The sequence below is a fragment of the Nerophis ophidion genome, linkage group LG23 (assembly GCF_033978795.1).
Source record: "Nerophis ophidion isolate RoL-2023_Sa linkage group LG23, RoL_Noph_v1.0, whole genome shotgun sequence".
Lineage (NCBI taxonomy): Eukaryota > Metazoa > Chordata > Actinopteri > Syngnathiformes > Syngnathidae > Nerophis > Nerophis ophidion.
Window position 1 is genome coordinate 18,459,348 of NC_084633.1, and position 6,711 is coordinate 18,466,058.

Consider the following 6,711-nt stretch of genomic DNA (forward strand, 5'->3'; position numbering starts at 1 on the left):
GCCCACATAAGGGTAAGGAAAACTCACACCCAGTGGGACGTCGGTGACAATGATGACTATGAGAACCTTGGAGAGGACGAAAGCAATGGATGTCGAGCGGGTCTAACATGATACTGTGAGAGTTCAATCCACAATGGATACAACACAGTCGCGAGAGTCCAGTCCAAAGCGGATCCGACACAGCAGCGAGAGTCCCGTTCACAGCGGAGCCAGCAGGAAACCATCACAAGCGGAGGCGGATCAGCAGCGCAGAGATGTCCCAGGCTGATACACAGGCAAGCAGTACATGGCCACCGGATCGGACCGGACCCCCTCCACAAGGGAGTGTGGGACATAGAAGAAAAATAAAAGAAACGGCAGATCAACTGGTCTAAAAAGGGAGTCTATTTAAAGGCTACAGTATACAAATGAGTTTTAAGGTGAGACTTAAATGCTTCTACTGAGGTAGCATCTCGAACTGTTACCGAGAGGGCATTCCAGAGTACTGGAGCCCGAACGGAAAACGCTCTATAGCCCGCAGACTTTTTTTGGGCTTTGGGAATCACTAATAAGGCGGAGTCCTTTGAACGCAGATTTCTTGCCGGGACATATGGTACAATACAACCGGCAAGATAGGCTGGAGCTAGACCGTGTAGTATTTTATACGTAAGTAGTAAAACCTTAAAGTCACATCTTAAGTGCACAGGAAGCCAGTGCAGGTGAGCCAGTACAGGTATATATGTATGTATATATGTATATAAAGGTATATACAGTATAGGTATATATGTATGTATATATGTATATAAAGGTATATACAGTACAGGTATATATGTATGTATATATGTATATAAAGGTATATACAGTATAGGTATATATGTATGTATATATGTATATAAAGGTATATACAGTAGAGGTATATATGTATGTATATATGTATATAAAGGTATATACAGTACAGGCGTAATGTGATCAAACTTTCTTGTTCTTGTCAAAAGTCTAGCAGCCGCATTTTGTACCAACTGTAATCTTTTAATGCTAGACATGGGGAGACCCGAAAATAATACGTTACAGTAATCGAGACGAGACGTAACAAACGCATGGATAATGATCTCAGCTTCTTTAGTGGACAAAATGGAGCGAATTTTAGCGATATTACGGAGATGAAAGAAGGCCGTTTTAGTAACGCTTTTAATGTGTGACTCAAAGGAGAGAGTTGGGTCGAAGATAATACCCAGATTTTTTACAGAGTCACCTTGTTTTATTATTTGGTTGTCAAATGTTAAAGTTGTATTATTAAATAGAGGTCGGTGTCTAGCAGGACCGATAATCAGCATTTCCGTTTTTTTGGCGTTGAGTTGCAAAAAGTTAGCGGACATCCATTGTTTAATTTCATTAAGACACGCCTCCAGCTGACTACAATCCGGCGTGTTGGTCAGCTTTAGGGGCATGTAAAGTTGGGTGTCATCAGCATAACAGTGAAAGCTAACACCCTATTTGCGTATGATGTCACCTAGCGGCAGCATGTAGATGCTGAAGAGTGCAGGGCCAAGGACCAAACCCTGGGGAACTCCACACGTTACCTTAACGTAGTCTGAGGTCACATTGTTATGGGAGACACACTGCATCCTATCAGTAAGATAAGAGTTAAACCAAGACAGGGGTAAGTCTGACATACCAATTCGTGTTTTGATACGTTCTAATAAAATATTATGATCGACGGTATCGAAAGCAGCGCTAAGATCGAGGAGCAGCAACATAGATGACGCATCAGAGTCCATCGTTAGCAATAGATATAAAACAGTCTCATGCATTTTAATCCATCCATCCGTTTCCTACCGCACCTGTTCAAGAAGTCGCATCGATAGTAAGAAGTATTTCATTTATTATTGGTTAACTTCAGAATAACAATGTTATTACAAAGAATAAGAGACCTATTATACTCTGGAAATGTTGGTCTTACTTAAAAATGCAAACGTTTAGTTGTGTTCAGTGTTAAAAAAAATATTATATGGCTCTCAGGGAAATACATTTTAAAATATTTGGCTTTCATGGCTCTCTCAGCCAAAAAGGTTCCCGACCCCTGTGTTAATGTGACAAAAAACAATGGCTGTTTACATACCCCCCCCCCCCCCCCCCCTATTCCTTTTGAAACAGCTGTTATGTAAACTGGGAAAGACCAAATAAAAAGAGGTGGCGTACAATCTTTCGCCAGAGCGTGGGTGACACTCTAAGAGGTAACAGGTCGACACGTTTGTCCTCTCAATCAATCAATGTCAATCAATGTTTATTTATATAGCCCCAAATCACAAATGTCTCAAAGGACTGCACAAATCATTACGACTACAACATCCTCGGAAGAACCCACAAAAGGGCAAGGAAAACTCACACCCAGTGGGCAGGGAGAATTCACATCCAGTGGGACGCCAGTGACAATGATGACTATGAGAAACCTTGGAGAGGACCTCAGATGTGGGCAACCCCCCCCCCCCTCTAGGGGACCGAAAGCAATGGATGTCGAGCGGGTCCAACATGATACTGTGAAAGTTCAATCCATAGTGGCTCCAACACAGCAGCGAGAGTCCCGTCCACAGGAAACCATCTCAAGCGGATCAGCAGCGTAGAGATGTCCCCAACCGATACAGGCGAGCGGTCCATCCTGGGTCCCGACGAGCGGTCCATCCTGGGTCTCGACTCTGGACAGCCAGTACTTCATCCATGGTCATCGGACCGGACCCCCTCCACAAGGGAGGGGGGGACATAGGAGAAAGAAAAGAAGCGGCAGATCAACTGGTCTAAAAAGGAGGTCTATTTAAAGGCTAGAGTATACAGATGAGTTTTAAGGTGAGACTTAAATGCTTCTACTGAGGTAGCATCTCGAACTGTTACCTCAAATAGAGCAAAATTTAATTACGTCTCTGTTTATTTCCTTGCTTCTTGTTTGGTTTAATAGATGTCATCGACGATTTAACCTGACAGGTTTTGGTAGCCATCCGCCAGCTTCCGGTTAAATTTGTTGACCACTCCTCTTGACAAAATTGGTTTCATTTCAGCTAAATGTGTTGGTTTTCTGACATGGACTTGTTTCTTCAGCATTGCCAAGACGTTTCAGTCAGGACTTTGGGAAGTCCATTCTAAAAGCTTAATTTTAACCATTCCTTTACCACTTTTGACGTGTGTTTAGGGTCGATGTCCTGTTGGAACACCCAACTGCGCCCAAGACCCAACCTCCGGGCTGATGAATTTTGTCACGACGGGGTTTTCGCAGCGTACTGCAGACGGACCACTCCGGACAAGGCATGCAGGTAGGAACATGATTTAATTATCAAAACTCCAAGAGGTGCAAAAAACAGACAGAACATCGTGCCTGATCGCACTCAAAGCTAAAAACAACTTATGTAGCAGGTTGCATGAAGTGAATAATGAGGCCAGGCTGACTGACTGGCAAAGGCAGGCTTAAATAATGCCTCTGATTAGAGCTCGGAAAGCAGGTGAGCGGGCGAACACTAATCAGAGACAGGAGGAAAGAATAAATAACCACGGTAACCAAAACAAACAGGAACTAATGGAGTCATGACAAATTTAGGTTGTCCTGAAGAATTTGGAGGTAATCCTCTTTTTTTGCTGCCAGTTCCATTGGCAGCAAAACAGGCCCAGAGCATGATACTACCACCACCATGCTTGACGGTAGACATGGTGTTCCTGGGATTAAAGGCCTCCCCTTTTCTCCTCCAAACATCCATCCATCCATTTTATACCACTTGTCCCTTTTGGGATGACAGGGGGTCGCTGGCGCCTATCTCAGCTGCATTCGGGCGGAAGGCCGCGTACACCCTGGACAAGTCGCCACCTCATCACAGGGCCAACACAGATAGACAACATTCACACTCACATTCACACACTAGGGACCTTTTAGTGTTGCCAATCAACCTATCCCTATTAAATATATATAAAATAAATTAATTCATACAACATGGTACATATGAGTAATGAAGGTGAAATGTACCTGGATAGATAAAAACATGTAAAGAAATAAGGTAATAAATTAAGCTTAGGGTCAAAATGAAATTAATTTGGAAAAAATCTAAATAAATTGACAGATACAAAAATCTAAATAGATTAAAAACTAAGGTAATACATATACAAGGTTTTTTAATATCTCGGTAATTTTAGGCCATATTAACATACACCATATATATCTCCATATTTTGCCTAAGCCTTGAATGAACACTTGATACATATAATCACAGCAGTATGAAGATTCTATGTCTACATTAAAATATTCTTCATACTGCATTCATATTTGCTACTTTTAAACTTTCATGCAGAGAAGGAAATCACAATTAAGTCAATTTTCCAAAAGTGTATTTATTAAACAGTTATTAAGCAGTGGCACAAACATTCATGTCATTTCCAAAACAGAAAGTGCAAGATTGTTATAGATGTATTAAAACAAGCTATGAGTGCACTTTTGTGCATGATGTCACTAAGATGACAAATCCATCCATCCATCTTCTTCCGCTTATCCGAGGTCGGGTCGCGGGGGCAACAGCCTAAGCAGGGAAACCCAGACTTCCCTCTCCCCAGCCACTTTGTCTAGCTCTTCCCGGGGGATCCCGAGGCGTTCCCAGGCCAGCCGGGAGACATAGTCTTCCCAACGTGTCCTGGGTCTTCCCCGTGGCCTCCTACCGGTTGGACGTGCCCTAAACACCTCCCTAGGGAGGCGTTCGGGTGGCATCCTGACCAGATGCCCGAACCACCTCATCTGGCTCCTCTCCATGTGGAGGAGCAGCGGCTTTACTTTGAGTTCCTCCCGGATGGCAGAGCTTCTCACCCTATCTCTAAGGGAGAGACCTGGAAACTCATTTGGGCCGCTTGTACCCGTGATCTTATCCTTTCGGTCATGACCCAAAGCTCATGACCATAGGTGAGGATGGGAACGTAGATCGACCGGTAAATTGAGAGCTTTGCCTTCCGGCTCAGCTCCTTCTTCACCACAACGGATCGATACAACGTCCGCATTACTGAAGACGCCGCACCGATCCGCCTGTCGATCTCACGATCCACTCTTCCCTCACTCCTGAACAAGACTCCTAGGTACTTGAACTCCTCCACTTGGGGCAGGGTCTCCTCCCCAACCCGGAGTTGGCATTCCACCCTTTTCCGGGCGAGAACCATGGACTCGGACTTGGAGGTGCTGATTCTCATTCCGGTCGCTTCACACTCGGCTGCGAACCGATCCAGTGAGAGCTGAAGATCCCGGTCAGATGAAGCCATCAGGACCACATCATCTGCAAAAAGCAGAGACCTAATCCTGCGGTCACCAAACCGGAACCCCTCAACGCCTTGACTGCGCCTAGAAATTCTGTCCATAAAAGTTATGAACAGAATCGGTGACAAAGGACAGCCTTGGCGGAGTCCAACCCTCACTGGAAACGTGTCCGACTTACTGCCGGCAATGCGGACCAAGTTCTGGCACTGATCATACAGGGAGCGGACCGCCACAATAAGACAGTCCGATACCCCATACTCTCTGAGCACTCCCCACAGGACTTACCGAGGGACACGGTCCAATGCCTTCTCCAAGTCCACAAAGCACATGTAGACTGGTTGGGCAAACTCCCATGCACCCTCAAGAACCCTGCCGAGAGTATAGAGCTGGTCCACAGTTCCACGACAAGATGACAAATCAAAACACTAAATTAAAGTGAACGTTTTGTACAAAACGCCATTACAATAGTTAAAAACAAATAAAGTGCACTTTTGTGCATGATGTCAAATAAAAATGATCTGCATAATAGGAAATCAAATAGTGTATGTCCTTCGCTATGTGGTAGGTTCCTGCGGACGTTATCTCCTTCTGTTGTTGACTTTTTTTTATTTTCATACGGTGTTGATCTGGATATGGTTGCCTCAGCATTTTGTTGGCGTGGCACCGAACGGAGATGTTGACATGCGGAGTTTCAAGCACTCTTCATTCCCTAGCGGGTGACTTTTCAAATGAGGCTACATATTAGCATTAATGCTACTTTTTATAGCAACACTTTTGCCACACTCGTGACAAATTACGGTTGTCCGTTCGACATCTTCCCGCTTGAAGCCAAACCACCGCCAGACGATGGACCCCCTGCGGTTTTTCTTGGGAATGAAATCGTCCTTCATTTGTTACCAGATTTGCACCTTTTTCTCACGTATTACCACCCGCACCACAGCTAATATTATCCATGTCGCTACCTCTCTGCTCGGCGAGGGCGTATACGAATGTGACGTAAAAACCCCGTTTCCATATGAGTTGGGAAATTGTTTTAGATATAAATATAAACAGAATACAATGATTTGCAAATCATTTTCAACCCATATTCAGTTGAATATGCTACAAAGACAACATATTTGATGTTCAAACTGACAAAAAACACTTTTTTTTTGTTGCAAATAATCTTTAACTTTAGAATTTGATGCCAGCAACACGTGACAAAGAAGTCGGGAAATGTGGCAATAAATACTGATAAAGTTGAGGAATGCTCATCCAACACTTATTTGGAACATCCCACAGGTGTGCAGGCTAATTGGGAACAGGTGGGTGCCATGATTGGGTATAAAAGCAGCTTCCATGAAATGCTAAGTAATTCACAAACAAGGATGGGGCGAGGGTCACCACTTTGTAAGCAAATTGTCAAACAGTTTTAGAACAACATTTCTCAACGAGCTATTGCAAGGAATTTAGGGATTTTACCA